At 40.1% G+C, this 12,979-nt stretch overlaps 1 protein-coding gene across 3 annotated transcripts in view; it reads left to right on the forward strand.

Moving 5' to 3' along the window:
- CSMD1 (CUB and Sushi multiple domains 1) overlaps window positions 1–12,979 on the forward strand; it is a 2,002,273-nt gene that overhangs the window by 1,793,380 nt on the left and 195,914 nt on the right. The gene's annotated exons all lie outside the window — the stretch shown is intronic.

A 12,979-nucleotide genomic window follows, 5' to 3' on the forward strand; every position in this document is an offset into this window, starting at 1 on the left:
CCTTCTAGAACAGACACTTCAAGAGAGTCCCACAGGCAAAAGTATACCGCTTTATTGACAAGTTGTGGTCACTCAAAAATTATTATTCTGTGTTTTTAATCATCCCATTGGCTTCAGGATCTTCTTACTAGCTTAAAACTCGTGATATTATTTTATCAAATTCATCCCTTGGGTGTTACAAGTTGAAAGAATATTCTACTGCCGGTCTTACAGATCTTCCACGGTAATTAGCTAGGGAATAAAGATGCCATAATTTGAACAAGTAATTACGGGTGACTCGGTGACTTAGCCAACCACCGGCTAATCTTTTATGAGATGCTCAGTCCTATCAGATGGTCTAAATCAAGGCTCTAGACGCAGGGGAGCGGAGTTCAGTCACGTAGGTGATCGAAGAAAAGTTCTGAGTGTCAGAAGGGGAAGCAGTTTTAGAAGGGAGGATGACACATGGCTGTTTCCCACTCCCCAAACTATGAGGCTCCCTCCTCCTGTTCATCAGAGTTGTCTATGTTCTGTGTCCCATTTCATAAGTAAAACTGAAGTGCAAACGCCCTTTCCTAGCGGGCTCTCATCAGATCTACTGCTCCGTACCAGATATGTGATCGGCAAGAAAGCCTTTCAGGGCATGTTCTCCTTAGGTCCCTGGTGGGTTTTTTTCATTTAAAAACAATGGTTCCCCTAAATCTTGACATTCCCCTGATTCTTAACACTGGACTACGGCCACAGTGTTCCACTGGTCCTGTTTCGGCCCCTTTCCAACCCAGTGCCACACTGGGATTTATCCCTCCATGCCTCCTTGATCCTAACTTTCGTCACCTGCCAGAAATCCTTCAGGGGCTCAACAGTGTGTACTTGCTTCTTATGGCATCTCTGTCCAACGTCTCAATGGGTTTTATCACTCAGTTTCCCCTCAAGCCATTTAATTTGGTCAGACACTGTCCACCACACTGTGTACGTTTCCATTTTCACACGAGTGCTCCTGTGTCCTCCTCACCAACGACCCCTCCCCCACGTGTCTCTGCCTTTCAGAGTCCCACCTGTGCTTCTAGAACCACTCAGCCTGCCCCAGCCATGAAGCCTGCCTGTACTATGTCAACCCATGGTCACTGCTTTGACCTCTGTTTGTATTAGCATTGATTATCCACACGCTTCAATTACAACACATTTTTCCCCTTAGTACTGTTTTCTATGGCCTCTAAGCCCAATTAAACTGCTAGTTTATGGGATTCTGGGAAATATGGCCCTTCTTCCACACCTCCTTTCTTTAATCTCTGTACAGAACTTAGTAAATTGTGTTGATGCACTTGTTTTCACGTGATTTAATTATTAGGTGATAATGTCCAGTTAGGGGGGAGAAATTTCAAAGAGACAAGGGGTAGGTCTGTGATCTTGTTTTTGATTGTCCATTTTTTTAAATATAAATTGTATAATTCCCTATTGTACGTGAACTTTTTTTATCTTTACGTATTTATGAAGCGTTTTGTATTTTCTACAGATGCATGTGATGCATAGATTTGTTTACAAAATTATACTAAGACTCTGCTAGTTCTTGGAGATGTATGGTCACCCATTGTAAGGAGCTCGTTCTAAGCAGTGAGAGGGATGTAAACAAGGAGATTGAAATGCCCTATGATCCGTGCTGTGGTCTGTGTTGTGGTTCCGTGTTGTGGTAGGGTTAGGTACAACCTAGGGGGCCGTGTTCATGCTGTCTCATGTGTCTGACTCTAGACCTGACATTCTTATCCCACCTCTGCTGATTTTTTATTGTGGTAAAAAAACACGTTAACGTTAAACTGAACAGTCCTAACCATTTATGAGCGTGTGGTCCAGAAGCGTTAAATATATTCACGTTGTTGTGCAACGGATCTCTAGAACTGTTTCATCTTGCAGATCTGTATGCCATTGAACAATATCGCTCCTTCTCCCCTCCCTCCAGCCCACGGAAACCCATTTTCTCCCTTCTGTTTCTCTGATTTTGACTATTTTAGAGATCGTGGAATCATAAACTGTCCTTTTGTGATCAGCTTATTTCACTTGGCATAATGTTCTCAAGGTTCATCCATATTTTAGTCTGTGACAGGATTTCCCTTTTTTAAGGTTAAATGATACTCCATTGTGTATATATACCACACTTTCTTCTTTCAGTGGACATTTGGATTACTTCCACCTTTTGGATGTTGTGAATAATGCTCTGAGTGTGCAAATATTTCTTTGAGTTTTTGCTTTGAATTCTTTTGGATATATACCCAAAAGTGGGATTGTTGGATCATAGATCAGTTTTTGTTTTCATTTATCCAGATATGTTCTGAATTCTCTTGTTATTTGGTCTTTGACCTATTGGTTGAGTTTAAGATGCATTGTTTAATTTCCACAAAATGTTTTTTTTTCTGTTTTCTCTTTGCTGTTGATTTCTAGTTTCATTCTATTAAGGTTAGAGAAGATACTTTGTATGATTTCAATCTTCTTAAATCAGTTTAGGTTTGTTTTGTGACCTGGGGCACCTGGGTGGCTCAGTTGATTGAATGTCTGACTTTGGCTTAGGTCATGATCTCACAGTTTGTGAGTTTGAGCCACGCATCAGGCTCTGTGCTAACAGCTCAGAGCCTGGAGCCTGCTTCAGATTCTGTGTCTCTTTCTGTCTCTGCCCGCCCCTCCCCCCCCTTGCTTGCTCTCTCTCTCTCTGTCTCTCTCTCAAAAAAAAAAAAAAAAAAAAAAAGAATAAACATTAAAAAAAAAAAAAAGGTTTGTTTTGTGACCTAACACATGGTCTGTCTTGGAGAATGTTTCATATGTGCTTGAGAAGGATGTGCATTCTGCTTTTTTGGGTAGAGTATTATGTAAATATCTGTTAGGCCCAGTTGGTGTTTAGTGTTGTTTGAGTCCTTCCTTATTGAACGTCTGCCTGGTGCTTCTGTCCATAACTTAAAATGGGGTATTGAAGGTTCTCAGTATTTTTGTGCTGTGGCTATTTCTCTCTCCACTTCTGTCAATGTTTGCTTCATATATTTGGGAATCCTAATTTTGGTCACATCTGTGTTAATAATTGTACCTTCCTGGTCAGTTGATCCTTTTCTCATCACACAATGTCCATCTTTGTCTCTGGTGGCAGTTTCACCTTAAAGGCTGTTTTATCTCTGTAAGTGTGGCCACTCCTGATCTTGTTAGTTTCTTACTTTTATGAAATATCTTTTACATCATTTCATTTTAAGTCTATGTGTATCCTTAGATCTAAAGTGAGTGTCTTGTAGGCAGCATATGATTGGATCTTATTTATTTTTTATCCATTTTGCCAATCTGCGTCTTTTACTTGGTGTATTTAATTCATTTACATTTAAAGTAATCACTGATGAGGAAGGACTTGCTATTGCCATTTTATTCATCTATTTTCTGTATGTCTTACAGTTTTTTTGCCCTTCTTTTCCTCTATTGCTGATTTTTGTGTTCTGTTGTACTTTTGTAGTGATATGCTATAATTTATTTCTCATTTCACTTTGTGTGTATAATGTAGTTATTTTCTTTAATGATACCATTGCAATTACATGAGGCTTCTTAAAATTGCAATAATATATTTTATGATAATTTTTATCACATATAAAATTCTACTTTTTATCTGTTCTACTTTATATCTCCTCTTTATTGATGACACAAATTACCCTTTTATATTGCATATCCATTAACATAAATTTGCATTTCTTTGGGGGCAGATCTAGTGGTGATGAACTCCCTCAGTTTTTATCTGGAAATGTCCTAATTTCTTCTTCATCTCTGAAGGGCAGTTTTGCTGGATATAGTATTCTTGGTTATCAGTTTTGGGGTTTTTTTGTTTGTTTGTTTGTGTTTTGTCTTTCAGCATTTTAAATATGCCATCTGAATCCATTTAACCTGCAAGGTTTCTGATGAATAAAATCCACTGGAAGTCTGATAGAAACTTCCTTGAACCTTACAGTTTTCTTTTCTCTTGCTCTTTATAAGAGAAAAGAAAATGTTTTCTCATTGTCTTCTTGTTGTGATAATTTGATTACAGTATGTCTCAATGTAGGTTTCTTTAGATTTAACCTGGTTAGAGTTCCTTAAACTTATTTGATTGGTATGCCCGTTTCTTTCCTCAGATTTGGACAGTTTTCAGCCATTATGTCTTCAAATAGACTTTCTGCCTACTTTTCTCTTGTTTTCTTCCTTCTGGGATTCCCATAATACACATAGAGTTCTGTTTGATGGTTTTCTATAATTCCATTAAACTGTATTCATTTTTCTGCCTTTTATTCTCCTCTGACTTGACAATTTCAAATGACCTGTCTTCTTCAAGGTTGCTGTTTCTTTCTTGTGCTTGAATAAGTCTAATGTTGATCCTCTCTAATGGATTTGTCAATTCAGTTCTTGTATTCTTTAGCTCACAATTTCTGTTTGGTCTTTCTTCATGTTTTTGTTGTTGTTGTTGTTGTTGATATTTTTATTTTGTTCATATATCCCTTTCTTGATTGAGTTGAGTAGTTTATCTGTGTTCTCTTGTAATTTGTTGAGCAGTCTAATGACCATTATTTTGAATTCTTTGCCTGGTAATTCACGTCTCCATTTCTGTATGGTGGGTTTCTAGAGATTTCATTTGACCCTTTAATTTGACCATTTTCTTATTTCTTCATATGTTGTTTCATCTTCTGTTGCAATTTTGTTTTACCTTCTGTTCAGCCACATTTCTCTGTCTCTGCAATTTAGTTTTGTAGAGGGTGGACTTTCGCCTGTTGGCCCAACTAGAGATTCTGAGTGCTCCAGCCTCTTCTTAGGATGTGTGCTCTTGGGTCTTGCGCATGTAATCTCCTGACAGGAGACCTTTGCTGGCTGCTAATCTGGAGCTTCCCCTAGATGTGTCTCTTACCATGGCTGCTTGCAACTTGAGCCCCCAACCCCAACCCCGCCGCCCCTTCCTCCTGGCTATGGTACTACAAATTCTGGTGTGAACCAGTCCACATTATTGCCTTTGTTATGAGGTACTGACTTCGTATTTGTTCCTATCAACCCTTCGATTCAAGGAAGAGAGACACCAGTCCCTCAGGCAGCTCTCTAAAAAGTCAGAACACTGGGTATATGTTCCACTGTCATCTTTCCATCCACAAGGAGACCTCGGAAGTTGGGACTTTCCTTCCAGTAGTGCCCACTGTGTCATGGAGAGAGTCTCTGGCCATGAGCTTTTCCACCAGCTTCAATGCAGTTTGCTTTGTGATTCTCCAGGGTTCAGGAACCTTTTAAATGGTTTCTAAATTTCCTATGGGGGAGTTTGTCTGTATTGGTGTTAAGTTGGTGTCTCCAAGGGGGAAGGAAGCCCTGGGGTTTCCTACTTTGCCATCTTGCCGACATTACTCCTAGAATTGTATTTTTTTTTAAATATGAGTTAAATTGTTGAAGGACTAGTTAAATTAGTTCACATTATTCAAGAGCAGAGAATTTTAAAAAATATGTATATATGTTTATATATTTATACCTTTGCTTTACTACTGTGCTACCAATTTCTTAATCTGCTAACAAATAATATGTTTGGCCTGAATGCACACTGTTGCAGTTTTTTCTTTTCTTTTGTTTCTAAGGTATAGTTACAGTTGAGGTTCTGACATTGTACTCATCAAATGTTATGTAAAATCCAACATGTTAAATTATTTCATACTTTGTCATATCATTAGTATAATTTATCTGCATAGTCTTCTGACCATACAGATCTTTTATTCTGTAAGAATGTTCGTATTAGTCTGTAATGTTTCCTCAAGCCTATATACTAAATATCACAAATGTCTGTTTACAGTGATCAAATATCTATATGAAAGTGTTTAGTATTACACCTTAAGCAAATTGTGGGAGACTATTATTGATCATGGGTCAGTAACATCTTTTTGTAAAGGGCCAGAGAAAATATATTCAGCTGGAGGGCTAATGAAAGGAGTTACTACAGCAAGAAATAAACATGACCAGATTTGGCTCAAAGAACATTGCTCAATGTTATAAAACATCATGCCAAAAGAAAAGTATGAAAATTATGGGTGTAAAATTATGGGTGTAAAAACACTTCTTTTTTCTTAAATAAAGTTCCTTGATTCAGTCAGTTAATCTGATGATTTGGCCTATTGAATAATATGAATCTCAATGAAATCTGAATATTTTATATTTGCTTACTTCAGTGAAAAGCAAAAACATGCAAAAATGCATGCATTAAGTATTCCTATGTATACATATAGTCACAGGTATTAAATGTCCACATTTTATTTGATACGTATTTCCACTAGTCTAACTGACACATAAATTAAACAATCCAAGATGGTTTTTATTGCCATTGTTATCATTTTAAAGCTATAATTGACCTTTTACTCAGAAACACTGGAAACACCAATAAATACCATTATATTTATTTTTGTGTAATTGAGGTTAAGTTCAAGTGTTAGGTTTGACATTTAAAAATTTCAACTACACGTAATATTCTGAGTTTTCTGAACTCTATGTGCATCTAGTAAGTTTTCAAGTGGGAAAACAGTTTCTCTAATTCGTAATAAGTATCTCTGTGGCAAAGAGGACGGAACTTTTTTCAGTTCTAGCTTACGTGGTCGTTCTGCTCATGAAACAAGCATAGAAAGTCAGCCACGTGCACGTAGCTGAGGACCTTCTCCAAGACAGGATGTTTCTCTTTTCACTGTGGGTGAGAGGCGTGTTTAGCAATATGTCACTTGGGGCAGGTAATCTGTTTGCTGCTGTTTACTGGAGACATAGGGAGACATAGGTAGAGTACGATCTATTTCATAGCGTTTGTTCTTTATTAATGGAAAATACGAGAACATGTTGTTTAGCAGCCAAGATAGTTTTTAGCTAATACCTGTGATCATTCTGCCACAGTGTATTATCCTTTTATCCATTTATTAATTCAGTCAATGTGTGTATGCTTATTCCAGTCCATGCACTAGATGCATTCTGTGTGCAGACGTCTTAGTCAGGTCTGGCTGCTGTGACAAAACACCACAGACCGGGGGGCTGAAACAACAGACATTTATTTCTCACTGATCTGGAAGATGGGAAGTCCAAGATCAAGATGCTGGCAGGTTCGGTTCCTGGTGGCGATCTGCTTCCTGGCTCATAACCAGCCACCTTCTCAGCGTGCGCTCACCTGGCCTTTCCTGGGTGCACACGTCCGGAGAGAGGTGTCTCTTACCCTTCTCATAAGGGCCTTAATCCCATCGGGAGAGGCTCCCCCGCGTGAATTCATCTAAACCTAATTATGTCCCAAAGACCTCACTTCCAGAGACCATCACGTTGGGGATTAGAGCTTCAACAAATGCATTTGCGGGGGGTGGGGGGGAGGTGTGGAGGGAGGCACACAAGTATTCAACGTATAGCACCAATGAAGAAGAGGGAGCCAGTTTGAGTCCCCGTGGAGTCTGCAGTTTGATGAGGTTGATGGTCCAGGAACCATTTTAACCTTAACGTGCAATCAGAGCTCTGCCGTGTGGTGGTGGGACACGTGATCCACCAGTATTCAGGGTGGAGGGTGGAGCTCAGCCGTGCCCTTTCCAGACTTGAGCACTCACTTCCCTCCTCTCCATGAGTGAGAGACAAAGGTCAGTGCTTCTCAACCTGTTCTGCCAGACACTCCTGTCCTGTCTTATCCACGGGTGGTTCACTGCCCGAAGTTGTCCTGTAATCACAGACATTTTGGAAACCCTTCAAATAAAGTCGAGGAGGATTCATCACCGCAGGATTTCTCTGTGCCTTTATATCTAAAATACTTCCAAACCTCCAAGAGAGATAAATAGAATCTCTATTTCCCCCAAATTTATGCTACGACTTTTCTTGACACAGGACATACAATCCCTTATGCTTTGAAGATTTCTTATGATCTACTAAGTGGAAAGAATACAGAAAGTATTTATTATGTGAACTTAGCAGGCCCACAGTTTACAGATAAGAGAAATATTTTTAGGGGCTCAGTCAGTTAAGTGTCCAACTTGGGCTCGGGTCATGATCTCTCAGTTCTTGAGTTCACATCCTGTGTTGGGCTCTGAGCTGACAGCTCAGGACCTGGAGCCTGCTTCGGATTCTGTGTCTCCCTCTCTCTCTCTGCCCTATCCCTGCCTGCGCTCTGTCTCTCAAACACAAATAAACGTTAAAAAAAATTTTTTTAATAGAAAAGAAGAAAATATTTTTAGCTCCACATGATGCTAAACTTCTTTGACAAAGATTTAAAAAAAGTAGTTTCTTTTCTTTCTATCAGATGCTGTTTTATTAATTAATGGGGTTTTCTGTGTACACATTCTGTTGTCATAGAGACGTATTGACTCATAAAACAGTGGAATATAGAAAGTCTAGGTGTGCAGTGCGACGCTCGTTAGGTTTATGTCTATGTGATCATAACATTTGACATTTATTTCATGCATTGTCACCTCCCGTGGCATCTCCCTAAGTGAAGCTGTGATGCCTTTATTCACCAGTTTTCCATCACATCGTCTGACCCTTTAATACAAGTTCCCATTTACGGGTTACAAACCTGATCAGTAACACTTCTGTTTTAGGGTGTACCGTACCTACCCACGTGTAAAGACAGCTTTTTATCCACCAGTTTTGTGCAAAGTTTAGTTAGCAAAAGAATGTGCCCCCCAATTCTTTTCTTTTCAAAATTAAGGAATATCACACGGGGTCCCTCTGGTGCTTATGGTGGCCTCCCTGTGTACTTAATAATGCCCCTGTACCTGCGTAGTTCTTTCACCTCTCCGTCCTTGTCACGAACCCAGCTGTGGTGATCTCTCCGTTCAGGTCAGCTTACCGCTCTCTGTTTCATCTTCATTATTGTTTTGAGCAGTGCAGCTGGCATGACATAATTCCTTTTTTAAGTCGTGACCTTTAAAAATCACACGTCACGCCGGCCAAAATGAGGACAGTGCCGAGGTGACGAAAGTCCTCAACGTCTGTCCGCTGTACCTACAAAGGCCCACTTTTCCTGCTCCAAACCTTTCAAAAAATTACATGTTTATCATGGATTTCAAAATTGTTTTCACTTTCAAAATTTAAGCAGACTGTTCTCTGCATTTTATCTAATGAGTTTAGAAGAACGGCTACAATTCCTTCCGGAGACCCGAGGAGGCTACTTGCCGTAATCCGCTTCATAACTCCCACATCTGATGCTCCACTGGCAAAAGCAAAACCATTAAGCTGTAGATTGGGTCGGATTAGGACCCTTGCCTTTTTAATGACTTTGTTTTATATCCTTCACTTGGAGGGCTAGACACATGGAGAAACACAGACTGCTTTGGCTGTCTTCTAAATCTCATCCCAACTTTAGAAATCAACACATTTCAAACTGTGCGCATTTATAGGTGAAAGGATCCCAGCGTATATCTGTGTATAATATGGCATAAACGTCGCACTACATAAAAACACTTGGACCCTGTGTTGTTGCTCATTTATGGCAGCGGGGCTAAATCTTTAGAACACCCAACAATTACCTTCTTAGGAACTTCACATGTGATCGGGATACCTCAAGATTCAATCAGGTTGCTTCGGAACCACCTTGTTAGAAGCCTAGCTTTATACCCTTTGCTGTATCACCATGTATGGTATGAAATGTAAACATGCCGTGCCTCGAAAGAACTAGAAATATTTTCTACAACACTTTTGCTTACAATGGGACAATATACTCTACCAGATGCCTCTCCTTCTGAAAAATTAATTTTGAATTTTCCTGCCAGATGGCTTCGTGTCACGACTTTATTTTAGAGAAGTTTGAGAGCAGGGTTCTTTTATTTGTATGTGCCTCCCTACGTGTCTCATTCTGTGTCTAAATCACTAGCTTTTAGTGGACTGGTTTTACGATTATATCTGGCACATAAGTGATAATACCACCCATGACTTAACATTAAAAGTCAGTTTTGCTCCAGCAAGGTTCTTCTAAAACTCTTCCCGTTATAGGTGTTTTCAGGAATGACGCACACATGTGTGGACTTAAACTGACCTTCTTGCCAGCTCAAATTTCTTACCCTGCCTACTTCTTCTAGTACCTTCTTTATTTCACACGTTGATTAGTGTAATGATTGAATACACATAGTCTACCCTTTTCATACCAAAGATTGTTGAGTAGGCCTCCTTCTGTGCCCTAAAGGTCAGAAAGCCATTGTTCCGTCTTGTCAGTTAGGACTTGTTGTCTTTCACTGTTACCAGTATTTCTGGCGCTGGGATGCTGGCTCCCTCCTGTCCGGTTTCCCCGTTTGGGGTCCCTCATGTGCAGGGTTGCTCTGTCTCTAAGGGGTTTTACCCCGATCCTGTAAATCATAGGACTTGGTGCCGTTCTGCTGTGTTGGAACACTTCTGTCTGGGGCTGCACTTCAACCCCAACTGGTTGTGGGTCTGAATCTGCCGCACCTTGAACTCTCCCCTCTGCTAGAGTGCTGGTTTTCTAAACCCAAACAAACATTAAAACCCCCACTCATAACATAAATCTACTGTTTTCACTTCAGCTTGACTGACTCCCAGGGTAGCCAGCATTGCATCGTTAGGAGAGAAGCATGATGTATGGAAAATACTTGGCTCCAGTCCAGGGTAGCTCAATAAATACTTGTGGATTATCCTATCAATCATTTATTGACTTATCTCCATGTAAATACATGTAGAGGATATCACTAGGGCTGTTACTAGAAGTAACAAACATCTCCATGTTGTTAGCTTCTAAAATACATGGGACACCTAGTGACACAGACAAGCAAGACAAGGAAGATACTTCTGTCTACAGTTCAAATATTAGGGTAGGGGTGCTTGGGTGTCTCAGTTGGTTAAGTGTCCGACTTCGGCTCAGGTCATGATCACACGGATCGTGAGTTCAAGCCAGCGTCAGGCTTTGTGCTGACAGCTGGGAGCCTGGAGCCTGCTTGGGATTCTGTGTCTCCCTCTCCCCCCCGCCGCCACTCATGCTCTGTCTCTCTCTCAAAAATAAACATTAAAAAAAATTCAAATATTGGGGCGCCTGGGTGGCTCAGTCGGTTAAGCGTCTGACTTCAGCTCAGGTCACGATCTCGCGGTCTGGTCTGTGAGTTCGAGCCCCATGTCGGGCTCTGGGCTGATGGCTCAGAACCTGGAGCCTGCTTCCGATTCTGTGTCTCCCTCTCTCTCTGTCCCTCCCCCGTTCATGCTGTGTCTCTCTCTGTCTCAAAAATAAATAAACGTTAAAAAAATTTTTTTCAAATATCAAGGTCTACATATAACTGCTTCCTGTGTCTCATCATATCAAATACTGATTAAAATGATTTTTGTATATTTTTGATTTATTCAGAAAATGTGTTATAATTCCTGTAGTTACAGATAAGTGCAACTTATTTTTTTAAGAAGAATTGGATTTACACAATTGAAGTAAGGAGGAAATGAAAATAAATAAATATATAATAAATGCATAGAAATCAACTTATAATAAACAAATATAGTGCATAGGTAAAATCCCATTATAGCTTGTATGTAAAGGGTTGGTGTTTCATAACTGGAATTTAATTTTGAATTACTTGTTGCATTTTTTTTATTTCAAAATATGTCTTTGGTTTACTTTGATTTATTTTTGGGTTATTGATATTCTATGGTCTCTGACATGCCTGGTGTGCACCTAAAGTATACTACAATGAAAATGTGGTGCCACCATAAATTAGGTTTTTAGTATTTCAAGTTGTAATTAAATTTATACAAAGGGTATTTGAAGTATTTTTTTTTCAGGGTCAAATAAAAAAAATAGTGACATATGGTAGGTGATATCTCTAGGCCGTGGTAGGAAAAATCGTGAAATTTAAACGTAGTTATAATATATGTTCTCCAGTTGAGAAAGAGATAAATTGTACCAATAAAACAAGAAAAAGGCCTAAGTGATTGTACTTTCCCATATTTAGCAATTTTGTCATACCTAAAAAGCCCCAATTGGCTTGAAAGATTGTGCCAGGGATTAAAAACAAATGCTACTCAATGCATTTTTAATATATAGCCATTTAATATGTCATTTAATATATAGCCATTTAGGGAAATATCAATTTCAACTTAGAAAACCTTTATGATACACTTCATACCTGCTCATCCCAGATAAAATCAATGTGTTACAAGGCTTGAAATCATCCAGCTAGTTTATGTACCGGTGGTATCCAATTCTGATGCACATTCTGTAGCATGTTTTTTCTCAGATGAATAATCACACTGGTGGTAAAAGATGAAGATACTTTCTCTCTTTGCTTCAGTTCATCTCAGGTTTGGGGGGAAAGTGAGGCAAACTAGTTGCTTCTCAGACTTTAATGCACACAAAACCTTAAGGATGGTGTTAACATGGTCATTCTGCCTCAGCAGCTGTGAGCTGGGGCCCACAAGGTGTGTCCTTGTCAGACTCTCATAACATGCTTTGTAAAGCAAGGAAGTGAAGGAATTTGATGTCTGCAGGTTGACCATTCAGTTACCGACCTTGAGAGATGGGGGCATTTACATACCTGCACTGGGAAACTTGACCTGTTAATTTGACTTGACTTTGCCCTTTCCTTAACATCACACACAAGGAGTCGGTTAGCTGTCTGTGAGGATTCAAGCAATATAATGCGTCCAGTACAATGATCCGTCCGTATCAATGTGCGTGGTTGCCGTTGCCCAGACCCAGAGCCTGCTGCACCAGGGAGCATATGCGGGGTCACATTGGCTCCTGCTTCCAGATGCACGTCGTGCGTTCTGTAGCCATCTTGGATTTCTGAATAATTTTATCCTTGACCTCGTGGTTTTTAAGTGAAGCCTGATGGAACAACAGAGGGTGCACCGATGAGAGGAGGTGTCCCAGCCACAGCGCCCACACACACACACACAGTCCTGGGTGGGAGGCAGGCTGCGCACAACCTCATCTTGCACGGCTGCCTGCATAGACCTGTTCTTCCGCGTCCCACCAATTTTTGCCTCTGGGTTGACTGGCGGGCTTCCCCACCTTCCCTGTCCCAGCTGTAATTCCCAAGCGTCCCCC

Source organism: Panthera onca, chromosome B1 (genome assembly GCF_046562875.1).
Source record: "Panthera onca isolate mPanOnc1 chromosome B1, mPanOnc1 haplotype 2, whole genome shotgun sequence".
In the NCBI taxonomy this organism is placed as follows: domain Eukaryota; kingdom Metazoa; phylum Chordata; class Mammalia; order Carnivora; family Felidae; genus Panthera; species Panthera onca.